Source organism: Rhea americana, unplaced genomic scaffold (genome assembly GCF_003343005.1).
Source record: "Rhea americana isolate MKP2758 unplaced genomic scaffold, rheAme1 scaffold_70, whole genome shotgun sequence".
In the NCBI taxonomy this organism is placed as follows: domain Eukaryota; kingdom Metazoa; phylum Chordata; class Aves; order Rheiformes; family Rheidae; genus Rhea; species Rhea americana.
This window is the reverse complement of record NW_028186868.1, coordinates 4,296,057-4,320,205: the sequence shown is the minus strand read 5'-3', so window position 1 is coordinate 4,320,205 and position 24,149 is coordinate 4,296,057. Positions and strand designations below refer to the sequence as shown.

General features: G+C 39.7%; 1 long non-coding RNA gene across 1 annotated transcript in view; it reads left to right on the top strand.

Annotated features, from left to right (window-relative positions):
* LOC146586251 (uncharacterized) overlaps positions 1 to 23,687 on the top strand; it is a 35,394-nt gene extending 11,707 nt beyond the window's left edge. Inside the window, exons 2-3 of the long non-coding RNA XR_014897835.1 lie at positions 22,751 to 22,819; positions 23,335 to 23,687. This is a non-coding gene — a long non-coding RNA (uncharacterized LOC146586251). The remainder of the gene's footprint in view (positions 1 to 22,750; positions 22,820 to 23,334) is intronic.
* Positions 23,688 to 24,149: the final 462 nt, after the last annotated feature.

Below are 24,149 nucleotides of genomic sequence, written 5' to 3'. Positions count from 1 at the left end.
GAGGAAGCAACTCAAATCCACTTTGCTTCAGGGATTTTCTGTAGCTGTCTGCAGGTGACCCCCAAAGTGGGATGCAGACTGGGAAGGTGAAGTAACTGTAAAGTGAACAACCAGAACGTACAGTGCCTTAACATTGCCTTTCCTTCAGGAAGTGCCACCTGTTCAAACACACATGGGACTCAACAGGGAGTTAAAACTGCAGGAATCACAGAATCCTTCATTTACCAGCTTCCATATGCTAGTAATTCCTCAATGAAAATAAGTTTCTTTAAAGATTTGGGGGGGGGTGTTTTTTCTAGTTCATATTTGAATGGTGCAATGGCAGGAGACACCCTAGGGTGTTACCACACTTTCGGAGGTGACTACAAGGCCAGCAACACTCCCTGCATGCAACACTATCTCAAAGTATTGTCTCACACCATTGTTCTTTATTGCTTAAATATTTGAGAGGTCTGTCACGTTCTGTCATTGCATTGCACTTCAGGCTTTTGGAGAGTGCAGAAGAAAGATTTCTAGTGCTGGATGGAAAAGTTCAGAACCTGATATCCACCTGAAACAAAAAGTACTTCACCCATGATTCATCCAGGCTGAAGTGTTTGGCAGGACATACCTAATGCTCTTCACACTTCTAGTCATTTATTCTGCTGTACCCCACAGAATATATGATTTATTCATATTCATTGCTGGTTCAGACTGCCTTTTAGGAAGAAAGGCAAGACTGAACTCTTAGGAACTGATCCTAATTTTTAAACAAGCGTAAATCAATTAGAGCTCAGTGAAAAGCTGAACTGCCTAAAATGAAAATCATGTCCCTGTGGTCTTTGGCATACAGATGGATGCTCAGATTTGGTTCTCCTTAGTTATTTTCACTATTTTTGATGTTCTTATTGCTTCATTCAACTAATTGCCAGGATTTTATAGAATCTTATTCCTTGGAGACTAATGTAGTATTATTTTTCCAAGTATTGTTGAATCAGCAGGAGTTAATTGTATGCAGTGTTATAACAGCAGTTGAAGTAATATAATGTTGTTTATGCTTTGGTTAAAAATGTATCARTGGCCAACCTATGTCAAAATGATACTATGATCCCTCAGTTACCAATGCAAAAGTAATTGTATGCTCCAATTTGTTTGAATATTGTTCCCATACACACACTTACCCCTCAGAGATCCTGCTTATTACATGTTGCCTTCTTTTTGGCTGCCAGGAGGGAAAGTAGAAAAGCTTCCTCATGTTAGTGCCCATTTTAAACACTATCTGTGCCTAAGTATTTCAAATCTTTGTTGGCAGAACAGCTAGGATTATAATGCATAAGGACAGCAATAACCTATGTGATACCAAAGCATGCTTTTAGGTCCAAGCCTTAGCAAAAGTGTAGTGAGTTGTAAAAATGCACACTGACCTTTCAGCATCATGAATAACAACAAGCAGGTTGTGAAACAGAAAGACCTAAAGCCATATGTTCTTTACCTTTGACTTCAAACTGCTTTATGGAGATGTGTCACCAAGTGTCTCATTCAGCTTTTTATTGCTCTCTAAACATCTGCATTAGAATTTAACCTTTCATTTTAGAAATTTTAACAGAACCAGCATCCTCTTAAAATAGGGTTGAAATCTCTGAGATCTGGCATAAGAATGGATTTTACTCTAAGGCTCGGGGTAACCCCTGAGTCATGAGGCAGATGGATCCAGTTAGCTCCAATTAAAATACAAGGACAACATTGGACTGGTTTGGCAGGGAGATATTGCTGCAGGGTTGAGAAGAGGGCCTTCAGGAAGGAAGTGTAGGAGTAAAACCCCCTCACTGTATTGAAATGTATATGTTGTTTTTGAAATTAACARTCTAACAATCATAGGAGAGGGATTTTGAATGTTGTACTATAGAGAAAGGTGCAAGACCCTCTCCAGTTGCAAGGCGTATCAGGTAATATCCTGATTCAAACAAGATACAAATTTCTTCTGGCTTTTGGGGGGTTCATCAGAGTATCTAAAGCCTCTACCATATCTACACTTAAAGCTAATAAAGTTTTAAGCAGATAGATGGAGGATAGCTCCTTAAATTTATTTTAGACCAACCATCAAATCCCAATTCAAATATTTTAAAGTATAGCAGGACTCTGCCAAAGGGAATGTCTGTCTATAAGACACATGTATCTTACGACATGTAAAGACACTACTTACATACTGTAGAGAACTACAAGAATACAAAAATTGATAACTGTATTGAAGAAAAAGAAAGCTACCTCAATTTTTTTTCTGAAAGTTGTTGCTTGCAGTAGCACAAGCATCTAAAAGCATATGCTTCCAATGTAAACAATCTTGTAAACATGGGCCTGTTTTTCGGAGGTTAACTTTACAATTAAATATGAATTTTTAAATAGAAATATTGCTTATCTCGATATAGCAATGCTAGAAGATGAAATGCCAGTTCTATTAGATAACCTGAAGATTGTAGAAACAGAGTAGCAACACATGTATGCATCTTTCTTACCTTCTGCGTATACAGGTAAGACGTACATCACTTTTTGAAACTCCCAGTTTCCAATTACATCCCTTAGCTTAAATACTGTGATTTTAATCAAAAAAGGGGAAGGGGGATGTATTGTTTGTTGTCACTGTTTCATTCTCCAGTTCAGGTCTTACTTCATCCCCCAAATGCATTTGTTTCCATAGGACAAGTACTTTGTTACATGTAGCGTGAGCTAGATCTTGATGGGACAGTGTTTGCACACAGTCAGCAGATGTTGAAGCTCCTTTCGTCACATACCACCACATAAGCATCTAGGACCTTTCATGAGAACAAGCAATTGCCAGCAGAGAGACATCCCTTCTATATTTTAAGTGCAGTTCTTATTCCTACTCATTTTGTCATTAGGAATCTAATACACAGCATTTTTCTCCATCACTTCATTCTTGATTCTGTTCTTCCATGCAATTTCACAATATCTGTGCCAGGGTAAGATACAGAATGAAAAGATGGGCTCAGTTCCCTCTTTTTTTTTTTGTTTCTAGCTACACAGTACAAATAGCTCAGTGGTTTAGCAGACATATCAGCACAGTTGCGGTTGGGGATAGCTACCTTYTTCCTGGTCCCCTTAGGACCAGCTGTGTCTGTACTGGAGCCATTAGGAAAGTAGATTTGTGCAACTGAGCAAAATGCAGTGTGAGGTTGATTCTCAGGACATGTGAGTTCTCTAAGCCAATAAAGGCTGTTGTGTCAGACAGCCTGGATTCCCAGTTGGTCTGGGCAAAAGGAAGATCACCAGTGCAGGCTTCACAACCCTCCTTTCCTGCGACTTGGAGGAAGGGGGAAGTTTGGGTTAAAGATCTTGGTCAGACCACTGTAACTACAGTGGAGGAGGCGTGGACTGTAAAATAAGAGACTAAGGACCCATACACATGATACATTAAAAGAGTAGGAACTTCATAAGATCTGCTGAATTTGAGCCTGCACAGTATGTTCCTTTACAACTCCCTTACCTGGAGTAAGGCTGGAGCACTCATGATTTTCTGAAACAACTGTTTACACTGAAGTTTTCCATGCTTGCTTGTTTTCCAAAGAACAAATTTCACTGTCAGGTTTCAGCAGAAACTCTATTGCTGCTGCTTGGATTGGCACATGTAAGGAAGAAGGTTCTTTTTAAAACATCTAAAACTTAGCATACAATCAGAAAAAAAGAACTGAAGTCTGGTACTTGGAATGAGTGAAAGTCTTCACTAATACGAAACACAACTGAGCTTTTGCAGGAGAATGTACATGATATGTTGTTTTAACGCATTTGATTATGGTAGAGAGGGAAGTAACCTGATGTCATGGATGGTTAGAGACATGCTGTTCCTCCATGCAGAACTGACTTGAATATTGAGTGATAGTTCGATGTTGATTTCAACACGTGATGGATGCATTGCACAATTTAGGAGCAATCTGAATTGTCTAGAGAACTTGAAAGTCATACTGACAGAGTTATGCAAGAGTTATGCAGAGTTATGCAGAGGGTTTTGTTTAATGGGGCTGTCCCCTTGCCAGGCAAAGGGGCAGACTACAAATCAATATGCAGACCTTTTTTTTTTTTTTTTTTTTTTTTTTTTTTTTTTTTTTTTTTTTTTTTTTTTTTTTTTAGTACTTTACTGAGATCACAGTAATCTTTAAAGGTGGGTATTTAAGCTCTTTAATTTTTAATTTTTTTTCTTTTGGGGGTGTTGCATTACATCAAAGCTCACATTTCCACTATATACTCCATGACCTAAATCAGGAATTTTACTCAAGGCTTGATCTGCAAGTTTGAAAGAGTAGTACCACCTTTTGGCTGCCTCCAATAGGGTAAGAATTAGAACTGACCTAACAACAAATACTATGTCAGGATGAGAAATTACTGTTGTTATCATAAAAAGAAGGAACTATCTGAGTTACTACAAATACTTGTTTTATTATTATCATTTTTATGCTTGAATTAGTAGTTGTGGAAGATATCTGTACTGAAAGGGCTGAAAGGAATGATTTGTTCATGTGAAAAGGAAGAGAAAGGTGTCAGATAATTAAGAATTCTCTTTATCGTCCAGTCCAAGAAAAATATGCAATAAAGTTACATTGGTGGTGTTGACGTAATCTTTCTAGTAGCATTATTGGAGGTATTTCTGCTATTGTTTCTCATTCTTGTTATTTTCTACTATTGCAAAAGTTGCAATCCAGAAGTGCCCTGAGTCAGCTTATACCCAAAACGAACATCAGTATCCTTCTTGAAAGCATTCCAGATGTAACGTGGGTCGTAAAACAAAATAGAAAGTTGAAGGTTTTATTGTGGTGCACATTACAATCAGGTAGTTATCTGATGGATCATCTGTTTTTTATGATCCATGATGAGAAATATAGCTGTCATATGAGGAATAGATTTCTCATCATAAAACTTACCTCTGTAATTTCAGCACCTGAGTAAGTGCTGCCTCAGGTGCTGATTGTGCTAGTAAACACTGTCTGAAGAGAGATTTCCCCATCTGTTTCTCTTCCTTCCATTTAAATGCAAGGTTTTGGCAACAAGTGTTTTTCTGCAGTTTGCTTTCCTTCAGCAGTTGCTGCTGTTTAAGACCTCATATAAAGAGATTCCTGTTGGATAGCTTGTAATGCAGGAGTACACCCAGGGAAAAGAAAAAATTTTTGCAAGGTATGTAGGTCAGTTTTTCTGCAGAAAGCTAGTGAAGCAATCTTTCTTTGGAACGTTAACTCTAGTGAACATCACCTCTGGTGGAGCAAATTAGCTCAAGTTACAGCTGTGATTGGTAGGGGATGAATTCATGTACGTCATGTAACATTGGGTTTCCACTATAATTAGTGAGAGGAAAACTCCTAGTTTATGTAGAGTTTGTATCTTCCCATTGCTTGGGCTCTTAAGATAGCATATGGGTTGGATGCCTAAAATTACAGCTTTCATACCAGCTAGTGCAATTTTATGTATAGAGTTTTCTCCTTGGGAGAAAACAAGGTATATATTGAGAGCTCAGATCAAAACATTAGGTCCGTGGAAGGATTAAATAGTTTCACCACTATCAATAAGATTTCTGATATAAATATAAATTGCATGGATGTTAAAAGCAAGGAAATCCCTACATCTGACATGAGCAAATTTCCCTCTCAAATTTATGCTGCAGACTCCCTATGTTTGGGAGAGGTTATATGTTTTAGAGTGCTGACAGACATGACTACATATTGTGCTTTATTCACTCCTATTACACTAGCCTCCAAAAGCTCTGTGCATCTTTGAATCCCTGTGCCTTTGGCACTTCTGCTGGTGAAACTCCCTGCTGGGAGAGCGGTTTAGCTAAAAATGGGTGCTTTTCACCAAAATAATAAATTATTCCYGTACTACTGTCTGAAGAGGGTGGATCTGGAGCCAATTTAGTGAGCATAAGTTACAATTGACTTTGGAAGTAATAACTTATGCTTTGAGCTTTCTTAGATGTATAGCCAAGGAGCTGTCTGACTGCATGTGTTTTTACACATCTTTCAGCTAAATTAGAAATCCAAGTGCAAAATTTAATGCTCAGAGATATCTTAGAGATTTGTGACCTTCCCAGAAGGACTTTGGGGCCATAGAGCAGCCAGAGGGTCTCTCAGTTTCATGTACTTTTTTTTTTTTTTTTTGCTCATGTACAGCGCATTGGTAAATAATAAATAAAGTTTACTGTATCTTAATTAATGAATCTGAGTATAATTTGCCCCAGTTCTGGCAAGCAGAACTCAGTTGGAAAGCTGAGTAGTGGAGGAAGCCAGCTTAACTGAACACCTCCTCCAGAGATACGACAAAAGACTGAAGCACATATATTTGCATGTGTTATAGGTAGGAAAGCCTTAGGAAAATGGGGGACATGGGTTGAACTGGACTGGGGAATAGGTACACAAGGGGTAGAGCTTTTGAGGGGCTGGGGAGGAAGGCAAGGGTGAAAAAGGAGAAAAAAAGCGCAGTAGAGACCAATTAAAGGAAAAATAATCATGTGCTGGAGAYGCTGGAAAGTATCCCAGAGCACTCAGTCCAAGGAGGAACCAAGCTGAGTAGGCATCTCGTGTTATCTGTTGATGCCAAGAAGAAAGGACCTAATGCAAAACCTGAAGTCCATGAGTGAATCTCCTGTTTAGTTTAGTGGTCTTTACATGAAACTGGTGGAAGAACTAAATCAAGGAGATAAAAAGAGCTGGAATAATGACAGATTCAGACAGTTCATTTCTTCCTGTTGCTGAATTTGTGAGTTTAGCCTCGTGGGATGCTACTAGCAGTGATTATGAACATTACAAAGCTGAGGTATATTTAGCCTTCTCAGTCATAGAGCTGGGCCAGACTCCTGCTGGCTTAAGTGAGAGTTTGCAAGAGAATATGCAAGTTACTCCTCCCGCRAAATGGAAATTCCATGTCAAATTATTCTATTAGATAGAGTGAATAGGTGAATTAAATTGCTGGAGTACAGTTAGTACATTAGTTAGCATCTCTGGCACTGTAAGTTAAATATTTTCAATCATGAATATAGGAATTGAAGCATTTAGGTTTGTGGGAAGAAGAGTGCTTAAGTGAGGTGCTGAAGTTTGTATGTAGACACATATGTTAAGGCAAGCACCTGTGCAAGTATTACCCAATGAGAACAAGAACCATCTCTAAATGTACTACTTATGTGTGGATTTGGATGTGTTAAACATTATATTTGTTGCTGCACTTATTTTTCTTCCTATGTAAASAGGCATGAATCTTCCCTACGTAGTACCTTTTCTAGTCCGTATCCATGCAAAGCACAGACCAAGTAAGGGTAAATCAGGYTGACTATACCTTTTTGCTTAGATGCATAAATAGCTATTCAGGATGTAAAGCAGTTGAAAATGATGAGTTCCTTTTCTAATATTTGCATGCCTGCTAATATGAAAGATCACACATTTCACCCAGATCCAACACAATAATAACTGCACGTGGCAAATGCCTGTTAGCTGTGTGTRCAGCTGGTTGGTTCCAATAGCCACYTGCACAAAATTAAACTGCAGCAGCATTTTTAGGGTTTTAATATATGGTCCAAAGTCTCTATCTTCATTGCTATGTTGTTTTATGCTATTTTTAAAAAATAACTRAGCTAGGAATTAATGTGTTTCTTTGGCTGTTCAGGCAAAGGGAGGCATACATGTACGTGCACTAGTAGGGCTGCAGGCTGCAGAATTTCTGCATTAACCTGYGTATGGTTTAAATACTGAACTTCCTAGAAAGAACGATGTGCCAGAACAGATCTGCTGTAYTCAGTGACCAGCTGTAGTGCATGGTCCAAGCGAGTAATAAGCAGCTTCTGAAATTTTGCATTTAAAGGATATGCATCTTGAACTAGAAATGTCATAGGGAGGAGTGAGTCTTTACCATTACCAATTGAAAATTAGACTTCAGTAGCTCAGAGAACACTTTAATTGCAGTTTCTCTTTTTTGCATATCACTTTTCTCATCAGTTCTAATAGTTTGGGTTTTTTTACCTCCTCTACAAACTTCCTTGCCTTAAAGGACTCATGAAGGAAATAATTTAAAAGTACACATCGGAAAACTGTCTGAGAAAAGGGGCAGAAATCCAAGGTGCTCTAGGGAGGCGCCCCAAACACTCTTCTGGATTATTATTAATTTTTTTCTTACTATTATTTTATGACACTGTTTATGTTTAATTACTCATGTTTTCCTAACCTGTGTGACAGRCATAATTTGAAAAGCAATAGTAATGATCAAGCTGCGGAAATGCCAGCCGCTGCTTACGTGCTCAAGCAAGCATAGAGCAGGCAGTGTCAGGAGGTAGTACTGTCTCTTGATTAGATCTSAACTTCTTTCTCATGTTGATGAAAATGATCCTGACTGTTATTACTTAAACAAAGGATGCCAAGAGAGATGCTATGAAACTCAGCTATCTCTCTCTGTTCACATCCTGTATGGAAAAGTAAGTTAACAGGACTTTACTGAAATATATCGTGCTAAAATATATGCTGATCTAGTTTTTTTAAAAAATACAATTGGTTTATTTGAGTCTTTCTATTGTAAACTGCCAAGCAGCCCATCTGGACAGAAAAAAATAATATTTTTTTCTATTCAATTGCTAATTAGTAGACAATTTCAGACTTTACATTTTCCAAGCAGACCAAGCAGAAGCTCATTTAGAAGTTGTAGTATAATTTTGATTTGACTTTTTCTGGATAACAAAGTTTTGGGTTGTTTCATGCTTCAGTTGTGTGCTACTGCAATGAGATACTGTGTGTAGCACTGCTGAACAGGTAGTATGTCATCAAAACATGAAATRCGCTCTGATAGTTCTAAATAGTAAATGGAGATTTAGTCATTAATTTGTTGATATCTTGTCAACAGTTTATAAAGTGTTGAGCAGCTTTTGTGGTATGTTTGAATGGTTTTACACTCTTTAAAAAAATTGCATTGATTGATGCACTCCTAAAAAGCTTTGAGGAAGTCATTGATGATGTCTTGGAGTGAAAATAAAATAATGGGAAAAGGAAGGTATTCTACTGTGGACTGGGGCATCAATGTGTTGTATGGTCCTTCTTTGCAAATGAGAGAGTAAGTCTCTGAATAACAGTGAAGTGAAACAAATTTTTATTTGTTCTGTGTTGCCAACTTCGGCAGTCCTGTCATGAATATTGTATTATCCTTTCTTTAGTTTTCATAGAGCAGAAAGTTCTAGGATCCTGTGATTAACAAGAAATCTCAGCTTTTTGACTTGTTAAGTTTTTGCACTGACCTTCTATTTGTAGAGAAACTCTTGAAAAAGATGAAAATTATATCTTTAAAGTACAGAGGACAAACAAACTAATAAACTCATGCATCCTACTGCTCCAGTGTCAGTAACAGGGACCTGAAGAGGGAAGGTTGGATTAGTGATGATAATTTTTGAATACTGTTAGTGTGAGCATTTGAATTTTATGTGAGAGAAGCTACAAAAATCAAAAGAAAAATCAGGGACAGAAATAGAAACAAAACCTTAGACAAGCAAGAAGTATGCCATTAAATAAGTCATTCGGGGTTACCTGCTGCATTGCAGTGCTGTGCGTACCCTCACTCTTGGAGTTTGCTGCTCGAGGGGCTGCTCACTACAAAACAACAGCAACAACTTACTTAGGGCAGACCATGCCAGATGCACTGTGACTTGAATGCTTTGGCTGTTTTACCTGTTACAAATTTCACGTTTATCAGAAGTGGTGTGACACAGCCTGGATTCTCTTCTTACTCCTCTCTTTCACCCCAAGATACTGGTCAAGACCCTAAATCTCCATGCCTCCAGACTGTTTAAAATGGGGATGGCAGTGATCTCTTGCCATTTTCATGTCTTTACTATTGTTTAATTATATCAAATCTGTACCTTTCTCCTATGCAGCTTCTTTGTAGTCATTGTAGAGCTACTGTAAAGCAGTTCTGTTTTGTGTTAATAGTGTTAGTTTTACTTGACGTCTTGCTCAAGTTACAAATAGAATGAAGCTGCCATCTACCTTTCTTCAGCTGCTTTTAGATTATCAGTAGATATATGGCAGTTCTGTCACTCATCGTTTTATGCTTCATATCTAATGCCCATTATTTTGGAATACATCAAATGAAGTAAATCAAGCTGTAAGGTTTGTAGTTGACATACACTGGAAAAGAGATGCCTTAGATGAATTCTAACAGAATATTCAAGGAGGTGAATATTTGACTTTGATAGATTTTCAGAGAAATGACTGCCATTTATGTTTTTGCACAATGCTTAATGGGACTCTTACCTGGTGTTTCTGTACTGCCAAAATGTAAATGCAAAATAGGCTTGCTTGTCTAAGGAACACTTCTGTCTTTCATATTGAAACTTGGCAATAGAATATTGCACTTTCCTTGTAAGGGAATCAAGTGATGGGTGAGGCATCCATTTAAAGTGCATTTAAAATGTTATATAGGTGAAAGCATTGGAGTATCCTGATCCCATGCCTATTACTGTATGGATCTGAGGAGTTTGCTCATTTTTTAACCCTGGAACTAATGGAAGTTTAATAACTAGGTCAGGAGCATTAGAAAATGCTGACTTTTTTCCTTCTGTCATGCTCTTCCATATTTTCCCATATCTTCACCCTGCTTCAGGGTGAAATAATGAAGATTTTTTTGGTACTGGATCAAAAATTCCTGTTTTGTCTAATTGAAGGTGTTTAAGCTAAGAAGGTCATTGAGAGAACAGATTTAAAGCAGTGCTATTTGCTTTTGGTGATGTTTTGGAAAGGAACAGTGCATATTATGAGCCCTTTTAAAGTGTATACGGCAAATGCACTACCAAATCTGTGGAAGCTCCTAGGCAACTACTGTGAACAGTAATAGCAGTAAAAGAACCTGCTTTTTACCTCTGCTGAAACTGGCACCTTGAGCTTTAGGACATCTTTGTGCTTTTTTAAAACATATTTCATTACAGTTTTAGCCCTGCCAGCAAACCTCTACTGAAAGAGTGGTAATGTAAATTGTCTGTCAAACCTTGCAACATTCTGTGCAAAAGTCAGAACCTGAATGAAGAAAAAAAATGGTGCCAATATGATGGAGAACCAATAGAAAAGAAAAAGAAACATGTCTTTGAGAATAAGTAGAAAATACCTAAACAAAAAAAATGGAAAAAAAAAATCATGGCAGAAGATAACTAGAAGAAAAGAAGAGAAAAGAACAAAAAGTCATTGTGAAGTTTTGTGTTTTGATGGCGGAGAAGAGACAGTGAATAAGGTCAAATTTAAGAGGATGTTTGCAAGCAAACAGGAGAATGATACTCAAAGAAATGGGAAGAGCTTGAGTGTGAGATGGACACTGGGAGAGACATCAAACTGGGAAAGAAAAATGTCTTAAAAAGGGAGAAAGGAAGTTTTACAGGAAAATAATCAAGCCAAAAAATGTGATTTAAACAAAGTGTGACAAATTAAATAGCCAAGGAAAGGGAAGAATGGAAGAGAATGGTATACTTAGCCTATTTTTAAAAATAAAAAATATGTATTAGTTATGTTGATTTATTAGTAGTGTTTTTGTGGTGAATTGGAAGATTTTTTGATGGGTTGGATCTCCATTCTGACAGAAAGTGAAAAGACAGAAAAGGAAAAACATGKTTTTTTTTCTAGGCTTTCCTGTGCAGGAAATGCAATAGGATGTTATTTTTATTAATCAAGATCAGAGAATATACAACAGCAAACTACCATGAATTTTGTGGAAAGTCGAACAAGAAAAGCCTGTGGCCATTGATCAGTAGGAGCCCAAGAATCAGATTATCAAGCAGCAGGATAAGTGCACTTGGTRGCTATTGAAATCCATGTATCTTAAACACATGCCAACCAACTCATATTACAGGCCAAAAAAATGTTGAATGTACTTAATATTTGTAGTCATTCATTTATTTCTTTATGATCTGGTTTGCCTACCTATTAAATAGGAAAGTGGACTTGTTTGATTAAATTTATAAATGTGAAATCATTTGATTTTATGTAGATATTTTGTTTATGTTGAAGGAGTGTAAAACAAGCAGTGCTGCTCCATCAGCACAGTCAGGTTAGGGTGACCACCAAAAAATACCCATGTAGAAGAGCTGTAACTGTGAGAGCCCTGAATAGACAGTGGGGAGTGTCTTTTGCAAAGTGTTTTGGAGATTGTCAGGTGAAGTGAACCCTTCATTTCTGTGTAGCTATAACGCTGAGTGAGGTTGGGGTGGGGGGGGGATATCATGTTCATATGTTGAGTTCCAAAATAAATTTCATGAGATTTCAAATTTTCTGCACTTTCTGTTAAAGTATCAATGTGAAAGCAACTCTCTACTTGATGATAAACATTCATATCCCAGCTGTCTGTTGGCCTGACTGGGAAATGACAGTGTGCACAGCATCTAGTGTACGTAGTCCAAAGCCTTCAAATGCTCTACAGTGACATTAAGTAGGTGTATTTAACAGTTCATTATTAGGGATGATTCTTGGGACTTCATAAACTGAATTTAAAAGACAGGAGGAAGGGAAGCAAATCTACCCTTTCACCAGATTTATGCTCCTGAAACTCAGTCTGCCAGAGGCTGCTGTGATTTGCAGTGCATCCTTTCAAAAGCTGTGAGATATTATGGCAACAGTCAACCCACAGGCCTAACACACTCGCAAGGGACTGTGAGGCGAGGGAGTGAGGAGTGTAGTGCCTCTATTTGCGGCAATAGCATGTTTTTCATCCACAAAGCAAATATTCAGCTGGATACTGATCCTAGACTTAGCAGTGACCAGTGTTTTGTCTTAGTAGGTTTGGTTGAATACACATGCAGAATGGAAGTATATTTGTTTATGGACAGGAAATGCATAAGCCTTTTAATGGATAAAACATGAGTTTGAAGTATTAAATGTGACCTGCTTTGTTGTATGCCAGTACCTGCAAAGGGTTATTCTTTGTAGTGTCCTACTTGGACTCAAGCACTAAAGCTTTCATCAAAGTAAATCTGATTATTTTGCACATGGTTTTCCTGAAAGGATGTTATGATTTTCTAGATGTTTGGTGGCTGGTGATAAATTAGGCTTTTATGATGTCATGTGAAAGGCCACTGCTTGGACTTCCTTCTCTATCAGGCACACTGGAGAATACATTTGGGACGTACTCAAAACCAGAAATTATCATACCTTGTTTTATTTAACCCTTTGGTGGATCGTTTGCTTTGTAACCAGAGGTGTTTGGGCAGAGATAGCTTCACTTTTGCAGACAGGAGCCCGCCTGGTATCCCATCTTGATTCCTCTTGATATACTGCGTTTGAAAGGGATATATGTTTTTTCTCGTGTAACAGAGCCTCAGCTCAAGAGCACCCTTTAAGCCTTTCACAGCTTGCATTCTTTCCATATATTGYGTCTTGAAAAGGGTTTCCAAATCTGATGGGGGTTTTAGTGACAAATTGGAATGCAGTAAGGGGGGGAGAAAGATGACGTGTCCCATAAATTAGGTCAGGTTTATGACCAGGCAGATGGCGGCTGTTTCTAAAAAGCGGCTTATGGTAAAAGACTCTATGTAGCCACTTTGCCTGGAGAAGCGACAGTTCTCTTCTTCCAGCTCCCTTCTTTGCCTCCCTTACTCCACAGAGGGAGTAATTTATAACTATTTTTCAAACAATGGCAAATAACTCACTATTCCTCCATGCTAAATCCTTTGTTCTAGTTAATCCATACTGGACAGGGGTCAGGAAGAGAGACGTGTCTACCCCCTCTCCATCCGTCTCCCCAGCACTCTTCTCAAGGGCTTCAGGGTGCCAGTGTAAGGTGTAAGGAAGGGGGTGTCATCTCCCTTGCCCAACCTGAGTCACAGTCAAGTGTTCAGAGCAGTGCGGTGAGCACTGAAAATATGCCAAAGAAGGCAATTAATGATTGCAGGTGGTGCAATCTTCTGATAGCATGTTCTTTAGATAGACAATGACCTTTTGAGTAAATTAAGATTTCTATTAGGACAAAAATAACAGAATAATTTTAATGTTAACCTCAAAAATGTCTTGATTTTTTTTCAGAGATGTGACTAGCCATAGTTAGTAAAATCACCAAAAACAACATGTCCTGTATGAGATAAAGAAGTTCATCYTACAGAATAGTAATATCCTGCTAATCACAGACCTATGTTTAATTAATTAAATTGCTGCATAATGCTCTGCAGATAAGTAGATAAATATCTGTAGATAGACTACAAGTTCACTGTAATGATGTTTATTTTTTATTACTTATCATTTGATATTCAACCAGTAATGATAATTAAACCCACTAACATTTCCAAAATAAGTTGTTATGAAGGTAGCATCTTCTTAATGGAAGCAGAGATGAAACTAAGTAGCCTTGCAGAATGGATTTGTGGGGTGAGCAGTTTTCTTATTCATCTTGACATGTCAGTCAGTGGAGAGAGCTAACCCTCGGGGCCATATTGCATTTCCAGTAAGAAATGGAGCTTTTACTGCACAATAAACCCCTCTAGATTCAAAAAAAATCACAGAGTGATTTCCTGATTTTTGCAGAAAATGAGAAAAGAAGTGATGAAAAAAATCAGTTTATTAAAAAAAAGAACATGAGAATTGCATCCAATAATTTTAAAAGGTACCATGCTCTTGCCTAAATAACAAACACTGTATCTAGCAATAAAATCATATATGATCAAGACATGATTATCTTACTCTTTCTCCCARAAGAGTAAAGAACAGGTCACATTGAAGCAAGAGAAAATGCACTACCATTTACTAGTGAATAAAAGCATGACTCTGAGGTACTTGTGAAAGGAGAAGAAAGCTGTTCTTTTCTGACACTGAAGCTGACCTCTACCTCATTTGAAAACGATTCATCCCTCACAGGGTCTTGTTTTTAATAGTGTGAAGGTCACACGCTGACGTCCTCCCTACAATCTAGCCAAGGAACTTGAAGAAGCACGCTTGCATACAACCTCCACAAAACTTCTCCTGGGAAGAGAAAAACGCATGAATGTTTCTAACCTCTCTCATGCAAAGTCCAGGTTATTCAGACCCCTCTTCACCCACAGATCAGCCTGAAGCACATGAGGGCCTGCTCACCCACCATGTGCTATTGCCAACAATGCTGCAGGGCGGTGACAGCCTACAGGAGTGGTACCATCTTTACCTTGTACAGCCATTTGTAAAGAGCAGTTTTGTTTCATTAGAATAGTTGGAACTATTCSGTTCATATTAACATCCAGCATTCAATTATCAGTTTGCATTTTTGCAAACATACAGATTTTTAGCTGTGATTTATGTGTTTGAGTGCATGGCTGTAACATGACAGAAAGAGTGTGCCTGTGCTCTGTGCTAAGAACTGATCTATTACAATTATCTGTACAATAAATGGTAAATGGAATGGGTTTAATCCTCTTCATCTTCCCCAGATGTCTCCTGCTTTTTCAGCAGATGCATTTCTGTGCGCTAGAGAAGATCTTATTACTTGAAGCCTTTTCTGCATTTTGCAGAGCCATGAACTGAGGTTACGGTTACAGTTACATCCAACTGGGGAGCACTTTGCAGGTCTTCCTGGGAATGCTGAATTATGCCTCAGGGCAAATCTAGAGCAAAGCACTAGCCAGTGGGAGTTATGCCATTTGCAGCATTGGGGCTTTCCCTGCTCCTTGGAGTACACCTTTCACCCTGCGTCACGGCACCACGTTGGGCATATGATCCTGAAAAGTACCCATAGGCTGATCTGCTATAAGATGCCCTCACTTAGAGCTACACTGATCCCTGTGCAGGCCAGCTTGTGATGAGCAAGTGAGTTAAATTCAGCACTGACTTCAGTGGTTGCTGAATCAGGCTGTAATTCAGGAGGAATTTTATCTGGCTCGAGGGACAGTATTGGCCAAGATGTTTTCTCAGGCTTCATTTGGAAAATTAATAGATTTGAGTCATACTCAGCCCTAGTAGGGGGCTCTAGGGCCTGCGACCCTACTGCCTCTGGCGCGGAGATAGCGGCAGCCGTGACGCGAGGTTGCACACGCGCTGCTCAGCGGCATGTGCGCGCGCGGTGCGGCCGCGTGCTGATCAGCTCGAGCGCCGCCTCCGTCAAAGCGATCAGGCTCTGGCGGCGGGATCCACGCAATGCCGGCTCCCTCTGTTTTGCYGCCTTTGCCATTTTATCGCCAGTGTCAGTGGGCCCGTCAGAGCTGGCGCTGACTGACTCCATTTCCCCGGAGCGGAGCTGAGCATTGTTCCAGCCCCGACCGCCGGCTCTTGGCCCCGCGGATGCACAATACCTCTGATTCCCAACTTCCTGAGCAGGCCAGGCAGTTTGCTGTTTTCTTCTCGTCTCTTATCACCCCCTGTCATTAAAAGAGAGGTCTGGCTTCAGCTTCGGTCTGTGCTGATACGCAGCACTGAAGTGGAAAAGGTGCAGGAGGGAGATGAAGAAGGGGGGCTCCAGGGGAGGAGGGAAGCGATCTCCATTTACTGGTATTATCACCCTAATGTTTATTGCTGCTCCGAGTTCATTTGCCTTAACCCTTTGGAAGCTGGTCAAATTAGAGATTAGCAAACAGATAAGATAAAGCCGCTGTTCCAACACCTCTGATTCCTAGMGGAAAGGCAATGGCTGTGCTCAGATTTTATTGACGATGCAGCTTGTGTTGACCTCTTATTGCTGGGGCACTGAGGAGCCCTAAGATAAGACCTTACCTGAAAGATGCCCAGCACTTGCAACCTGCTGACATCTGTCAGAAGTGCAGTTACTCAGCACCTCTYGGAATCAACCCTTCACTCAATTACTCTCTCCTTCCCCTTGCCCTGCAACGTGGTTTTATTAAAAAAGGAACCTTCTGAACAGGCAGGAATTTGCATATGAAAACATGCTTGGAAAAAAAACATTATGCTTGTTATTTTAAATGGTATTTTGTTACATATATGTTTCAATCTACTGGTTGCTTGGGTGTTTGCCTTTTGCCTTTTTCTGTGGTTCTTTGCGAACAATACTGTCTTTCTGCAAAAGACTGCTGACCCAAGAGTGAAAGCCAGTCTGTTCATGCTGCATTGAAACAAATTTAGATCGGGAACCAAATTCATTGGCATTCTTCTATTCCCTTGGTACCCTAAATGCTCCACAACTTTGCTTCTCTAAGAACCGTGGAAAGAAAAAACGAAAACTGAGTGACACTCATTGCARTTCTTCTTAAATTCCTGAAGATGTTTACTGTGTTCTTCATTAGATTTGGGCTTTGCTCATTGACGTGTATTATCTTCAGATTCTGCTCGTATTTGCTGTGGTGATAGAAGTCATTTGCTTTATAATTATATTGTTTTTCCTGTTACTATAGATATTATAACAAACACTACCCTTTACAAAGCCAGCATTCTCTGCCTTGTGGATCTCCATAAGCACTTACAGAGCAGGGCCCATGGATCAGCCAACATAGTGCTTATTCTTTTGACTGGCTCCCTCTGCTTTTTGGCCTGAGCTCACTTGAACTGTGCATTGAATTTTGGACCAGTGACACATGTTTACAGGCTCTACAGCTCTGATCTCGTGAGGACTTACTACTTTTCTTAACCCAGTGCATTGGGAAAAGCKCCACTGAAGTCACTGTCACTGCTCATGTACTCATCCCAGTGAGGAACTTTGCATCTGAGTTAAGATACAACATCGCAAGTGCTGGAGAATATTAGGGAATGGAGAATAAGGATGGCAGTAGAAGAACTGTGTAGTGAGCAAAGCATGCAATCTCTTGTATGCAGCGAACACTTCAACAAAGTTATTTTCTTTTTGAGCAGTGAGCTGTAGCAGATAACCAAATATACTGTGTTGCTGACCTTATTACAGAGATGTGTTACATGAACTCTCATTAAAAACAGCTATGAAAAAATGCTCCCAAAAGTACATGAAAGGGGAGATCTTTGTCATAAAATAAACTTTGCTGTATGCTTTACTGAGATATACTGGTTAAAATGTAGAACTATAAACTAACGTTGTTGAATGAAATAGCTGTGTTGTTTATCGCATTTTTTTAATGGGACAAGTTAAAGCTGAAAAGCAGTGGTCTCAAGAATGAAATAAGGAACACAGAACAGAAACAGAATTTGCAGGAAACTTTGGCTCTTCGATTCTTGAAATCTTTCCTGACAAAACTTCTTGAGCAAAATAGTGCAAGACTAAACATGCAAGTCAGAGACTCCGCTGAGCTAGGTCTATGTGTTCTGTACTTCTCGGAGCTCTGTTGTAACAAATCAGCTTCCAAAAAGTCTTGCTGATTGTGAACGTAACCCTGGCCACTTTTCAGATGCAGTAAAACTATTGTGTGCTTAGAGCAAGTCTGTTTATTTTTAGAGGTAAAACTTTGTCTCTGCTGAAGCGAGTGGAGTTGGGCACGATTCCATCGCAGGTGTTTTACTGAGGACTTAATCTCCACTTTACTCTGGTGTAACAGAGAGCAAAAGCTGGCTCTTGGCACTAGGTTAAACGAAGTAAGTTTAAAGGGAGTCAGCTGAGCCGCAGTAATAAAAGAAACCTTGGAGTTCTTTCAGGCCACACTATCTCCTTTTTCTCACATTGTCTTGAGGCTTTAAAATTTCAGTTAAAGTTAATTGAATGAGACAGTGATACATTGCACAGTGAAACTAGATCAATCACTGAATGAGTCAAAATAGAAGTAGCGATGACACTCGGAACAAGAGCTTGGGAAATGTGATATTTACATTAAAATATTTTACATTTTTGTCTCCTGGTTTTAAAACCTAATTTTAAAATACCTTGCTACATAGAATAACAAATTGCTGTCTGCTTATCTGTATGTATTCATGTGTGTGTTTGGACAATAAAATTGAATCATCATAAAAGCAGATTTAGTAATATCGTGGTATTTTCTACACAGTTAAGCAGCCTAATTTACAGAAAAGATCAAACAGAAAAATTTACATCAGATAAAGTCATTTGTTTCTCTAAGAGTCAGTCATATGACAGCTAGGTGATTATAAAAGCTGTAGGAGCATTTACTGTAATATTAAATGGCAGTAGACAATTTAACTGTTGCCTTTTCCATCTTCCTTACCTTCAAATATTTACCTGTATGATGTTTTCCAACTCTTAGGACAGCTTACATGTAAAACTTGTCATTGCTATTCACTTAGGTTAACTGTATTTGCATGGAAAATATGAGATGGTTCCTCCTAAAATAAGTAACTAAAAGCAAACATTTAATTTTATGTGGATGCCATAGGCACTGTAAAAATAACAAAGCTTTAATCASTGTTTTCAGGTTTGCAAACTCTTATCTCAGTATCTAAATCCTCAGGGTTTTCGGGGGGGCTTTGTTTTCATGTCAATATTTAAAGCACAATGCTATAGAAAAAGTTCTCCTGCAGGAATAAAAAACATGAAATGGTGTAATTTCATCACCTGATATTCCATCAAAAACAGGAATAGTGGGCAAGTGTATATGCAGCAGCAACAGCTGCCTTTCAAGAACCAAAAAAAAATGGAGAAAAAATCCAAGTTTTTCCTAGTGGGACCTTACCTCTTCTTTCCTTGCTTTCTGATCTGGTTGTACCTCTAGAGAGTGAAGCTCTTGCACTGGGAAATCAGTGCACTTTATGGAAGGGCACGCTGGGCTTTTTCTTTTTTTCTTTTTTTTTTTTTTTCCTTCGGAAGACCAGATGATATATCTCTGGTTTCAGTGAAAGACTTGAATATTATAAACATGCAGTCACTCTGTTCCAAGAGGAGCTTTTTTTAATATTCTTATTTTATTGTAATTACCTTATTGTTTTCATATTATGAGCTACTTGTAGAAAAATACAGGAAACATGACTGCAATACAATCCTTTAATCAGGAATAGCTTTGTTCCAGTCATCATTTCCATTCAGTGTTGAAGCTTTGACTAAGAATAATACAATAAAAACCTTGACTATAGATGTACTGTTGTGTTAATATTATGGTGTGTAATATAGCCATTTTATCTCTTCTATAAGAGACTTCTGTAAGAGAACCTTCTAAAAAGTGCATAGGAGATATTTTGACCATAATGCTATTTTTAAGTAAATCTTACTATAAAGTGGTGTTTCTCAAAAGTACATAAACTTCTTTAGGAGAACTATTTAAAATCTGTTAACCAGAATCAGATGAGGAATTTGTATTATCATATATATTAAATCTTTTTTTTTGCTAGCAGATTATGCAGTAATACCTTTACTACATCACTGTTAAAGCATGTGAACTTTTTAAGACAAAAAAAAATCATATTTTTATACTTAAATGGCTTTAATACACTAGTTGTTTGTGTTCTCTTTATGTGTAATCCAGCACTGCAAATAACTTTACTGATTTGGAATCTTCCCCCCAACCTTATTTTGGCCTGTTCAGCAGCTGAATGTTTATGTTTTTGAATGAAGGACTGGAATTAAGTAAAGTATTTTTTTAGATAAACTATTTTAACAAAAAGCATTTGTCTAATAAAGTTAAAAGACTGCTCCCAAGCTGTTCAAAAGCAGAATGCAGCTACATACAACAGGCGATAGCAATTCATTCTATTGCGCCCAGTCCGTTTTTCAAATGAGAACCCAGTGCTATAGATAGGCTCAAAAAATATTTCTGAAATAAAGATCATGGATGTAAGATTGTTGTTAAAYACAGCATTTATAAAAATGAAACTCCATTTTTGACTTAAAACTAGATGGTATTAAAACACCTAACTGCTAGCTAATGGCTTGAATTAGAACTGAATAAAGGGCAGTTGTTTTGTACTGAAATTCTTATTTTAAGACAGATTTCCTTGTTTCTAGGCATATATTTACACACACATATATACTGTAAATTAAACTGAACTCCAGATAAAAGGCATACCTCAACATGTACATTAGGGCCTGATCCAAATTTTATCAGAGKCGGTGGGAGTCTTTCCCTTTTCAAACTAGATTTTGCAATCCATATTCACACGACCCTCTAGGGGATCCTTCAAGCTGATGCGGTTTTGCATGACTTGGCCTCAAATATCTGCTGCAGTTTCTAAAAGCCCATTACAGGACTGCAGTAGGAAATCATTTAGTATAATTTAAGGAAATCACAGGATTTTTATTTTCATATCATTTTGTTCTGATCCATGTGCTTACTCTTTTGTGGAGGCAAACACAAGTGTTTTAAGCATAAAGATTGAACTGCTAAAAATGCTGCCTGGGATAGTCTCAGCAGACACGTTTCTTCCACCTCCCCGTTCTTCAGTGCTGTGTTTCCTATGGTGAGCTTGCTCTTCTGGAGCAGAGAGCTCTCTGGTTTGCTGGAGCACAGTTACGAAGAAGAATTTCCTACATTTTACTGCACAGGATGAGGTGATTTGGGAAGTTAACGCAATCTGAACAGCACATGCTCAAAAGATAGCATCTGAAAAACTCTGTGTACAGCAGTACAGTTAAAAACCTACAGCCACAAAATGCTCATTAGCTCCACCAGTGGTCAGCGAGTCAAAGAGGGAGAAGAAAGCCTGTAGTTTTTTCAGGAAACCCTGCTGTGCTACCACCATAAAGTCAAATACAAAAGCAKAATTCAGCCTGAGATTTCTTGCTCTCTCCCAAAGCTTTTTCTTTAACCCTGGACCGGTATAATTTTAATATTTACTATTACAGAGGAACGAAGCTTGTAAAGAGAGGTGATATGTTTTATTAAATCAACACATACAGCTGGAAAAAGCCTAACTATTTAAACACAATACTCGTGTTTTACAGGCAGATTTTTAGTGATGTTTTAGATGAAAACATTTACAGAAATGTAAGCAACTGGAGATAGATCCATATAGCTTTTAATCCAGAACCAAGAAACAATTCAGTCAATTTCTTCATTTGATTAGAGATGCATTCAAAGGAGCTTTTTCCCTCATTTAATTTTGTTTTTCACAGCTGGTTGTGGGACTGTTTGCTGTGCTAGGGCTGTTAAGAATACTTAACCAGGAAGGTGAATATGAACAGTGGTTCATATCAAGGTTTCTGTAATAGTTTCAAGGTAATTCCTTTGTATTTAGAAGGTATTTAGACATTTCTTCACATGTGAATGCTCAAAATACTTAAGGAAAAAAAATGTAGGCATTAAAAAGCTGGATGTTTACTACAGTTGGATGTGGTTACCCAGATTCATAGCAGTCTTTCAGCATCATGCATCTGTAATCACGTTTTTATTTGAAGGAGAACAGTTGTCATGTTTGCTCTGTGATTTACATTATTTAAACAAATAGCGAAAAAGGAATTTGAAACAGCTCATTCAATAGCATGACTAAGACATACGACAATTTACTATAAAATGCTCACCATTACGAGGCAGTAAGGCTGGAGTTCAAACCCCGCACACACACAAAAGCAAAGAATAACTCTTTAGATTTGAAATGGCCTGGTGAAAGGATGCTGCCTCCTGGTGATTTATAGGCATAGGAGCTTCCACTAAAATTGCATCTTAAAGAAAAATATTTAGGCCTCCGAAGATGGCCGGGTCTGCGAGCCACTTCAGCCGCCCCGGGCTTGCAGGGGAGTGTGCGCAGACAGGGCCGAGCCCACGGAAATGCCAGCTGCACCGGCACTGCCCCTTCGCCGGCACCCCCCATGCTCTGCGTGCAGCCTGCCAAGGCAGCAGGGCCCAGGCTTTCCCCGTCCGGGGGGCTTTTGCCCACGTTTCATTCTTTGACAGACAGGTTACAGCTAGGGGCACACAGGGTGCTGTGGATTAGGAACAAGCAACATARTGGTCAGCCTTAGGCATTGCAAGCTGGGGAAAGTGAATGCAGTGTTTGTCTCTTCTTTTCTGCAGGATTTTCTTCAAGGAGACTGTACCAAAGCGAAACAAAAGCTGAACTGGAAGCCCAGGGTCACGTTTGATGTGAGTTGTCTTGCTGGCATGTTTTGTACCTGCTACGTGCTTGTGTCCTCCAAAAGCAACGGAGGAATCCAGGAGGGAGGGAGAGCCCTTGCGTGGGGCAGCTCAGGCAAACCACAGTGGCAGCGACAATCCCGAGCCGCTGCTGCTTGGAAGAGAGGATGCAGCACAGGGCATCCCCGGCAACTCTGCTAACCCACGCTGGAAAGAGTCCAGCAGGTATCAACAGTTTGGAAAAACAGCGCGCGTTCACGCGCCGATGCCAGCTTGGAAACACAAGCCGCGACTTGAAGCGGAGCGTTTTGAGCAAGTGCTGTGACAACGCGCAGGAGCCCTGCACAGACAAGCCGGGGCCCCTGCTAAAAATCAGCCCGCAAACGTGGAGTGCCCTCCTTGCCATGCTGGGCTGGTGGTGGGGCCTGGGCTGGTGGGGGGGGTCACGCTCAGTGGCACTTCCGACGCGGACGCCAGTTTGCCTCTGGCACTGGGGCCCTCACGTATCTCTGTGTCTCCTCCAGGAGCTGGTGAGGGAGATGGTGGACGCCGATGTGGAGCTCATGAGGAACAACCCCAACGCCTGAGCCCGGCCCGGCCCGGCCCCGCAGGACGGAGTCAGCCCCGCTGTCCCCTGGGGGCCCCCCCGGGAGGGGTTTATTGCTGACCTGTCCCCGATTAAAAAGCTGGTTAACCCCCTCCTCCCCGTGCCTGTCGGCCCAGGGGCAGCTCTGCGTCTTGGCTCAGCCTTGGGCAACTCTCGGCGGGGTGGAGGGGGTGACTCCTCTTGGCCCCTCACCATACCTGAAGTAAGCATAGGCGGGCAGCCCACTAATTTCCTTTTGATAATTAAAACTCATCTTTCTATTACCTAGAACGTCCAGTGCGTTTTTAGTATTTTCTCGCATTTGAAGGAAAAACACCCAAAAGTGTCCCCCATACTCCCAGGCCCCCCGCCACTCCCCACCTCGGCAACACCACCAGAAAACCGCTGGCGCTAATGTGTGCTCGCCATTCCTCGAGCCCTTGCTCCATGGCTTCCCTTCTTCTTCCTTTCCTGAACACTCCTTGTTTTTCTTTCCTGCCGCTTACCTCCACCCCAGCGGCCCATTTCCACCACTTGAACTCTGTAAAAGTTTGGATAACTTGATATAGCTTGCAATGAACTTGCCTTTTGACCATGCTGAATTAATTCCTAATTGCTGGAATCGCTTTCAAATCAGTTAGAGGGGGCTTGTAAGCGTTTTTCAGATCTTCCTTTCAGAGTGTGTGGGAGTCACTGAATGCCTTTCTGTCCAGCACCTTCCAGATTCAGGGGTTTGGGGTTTCTTTCTTTCTT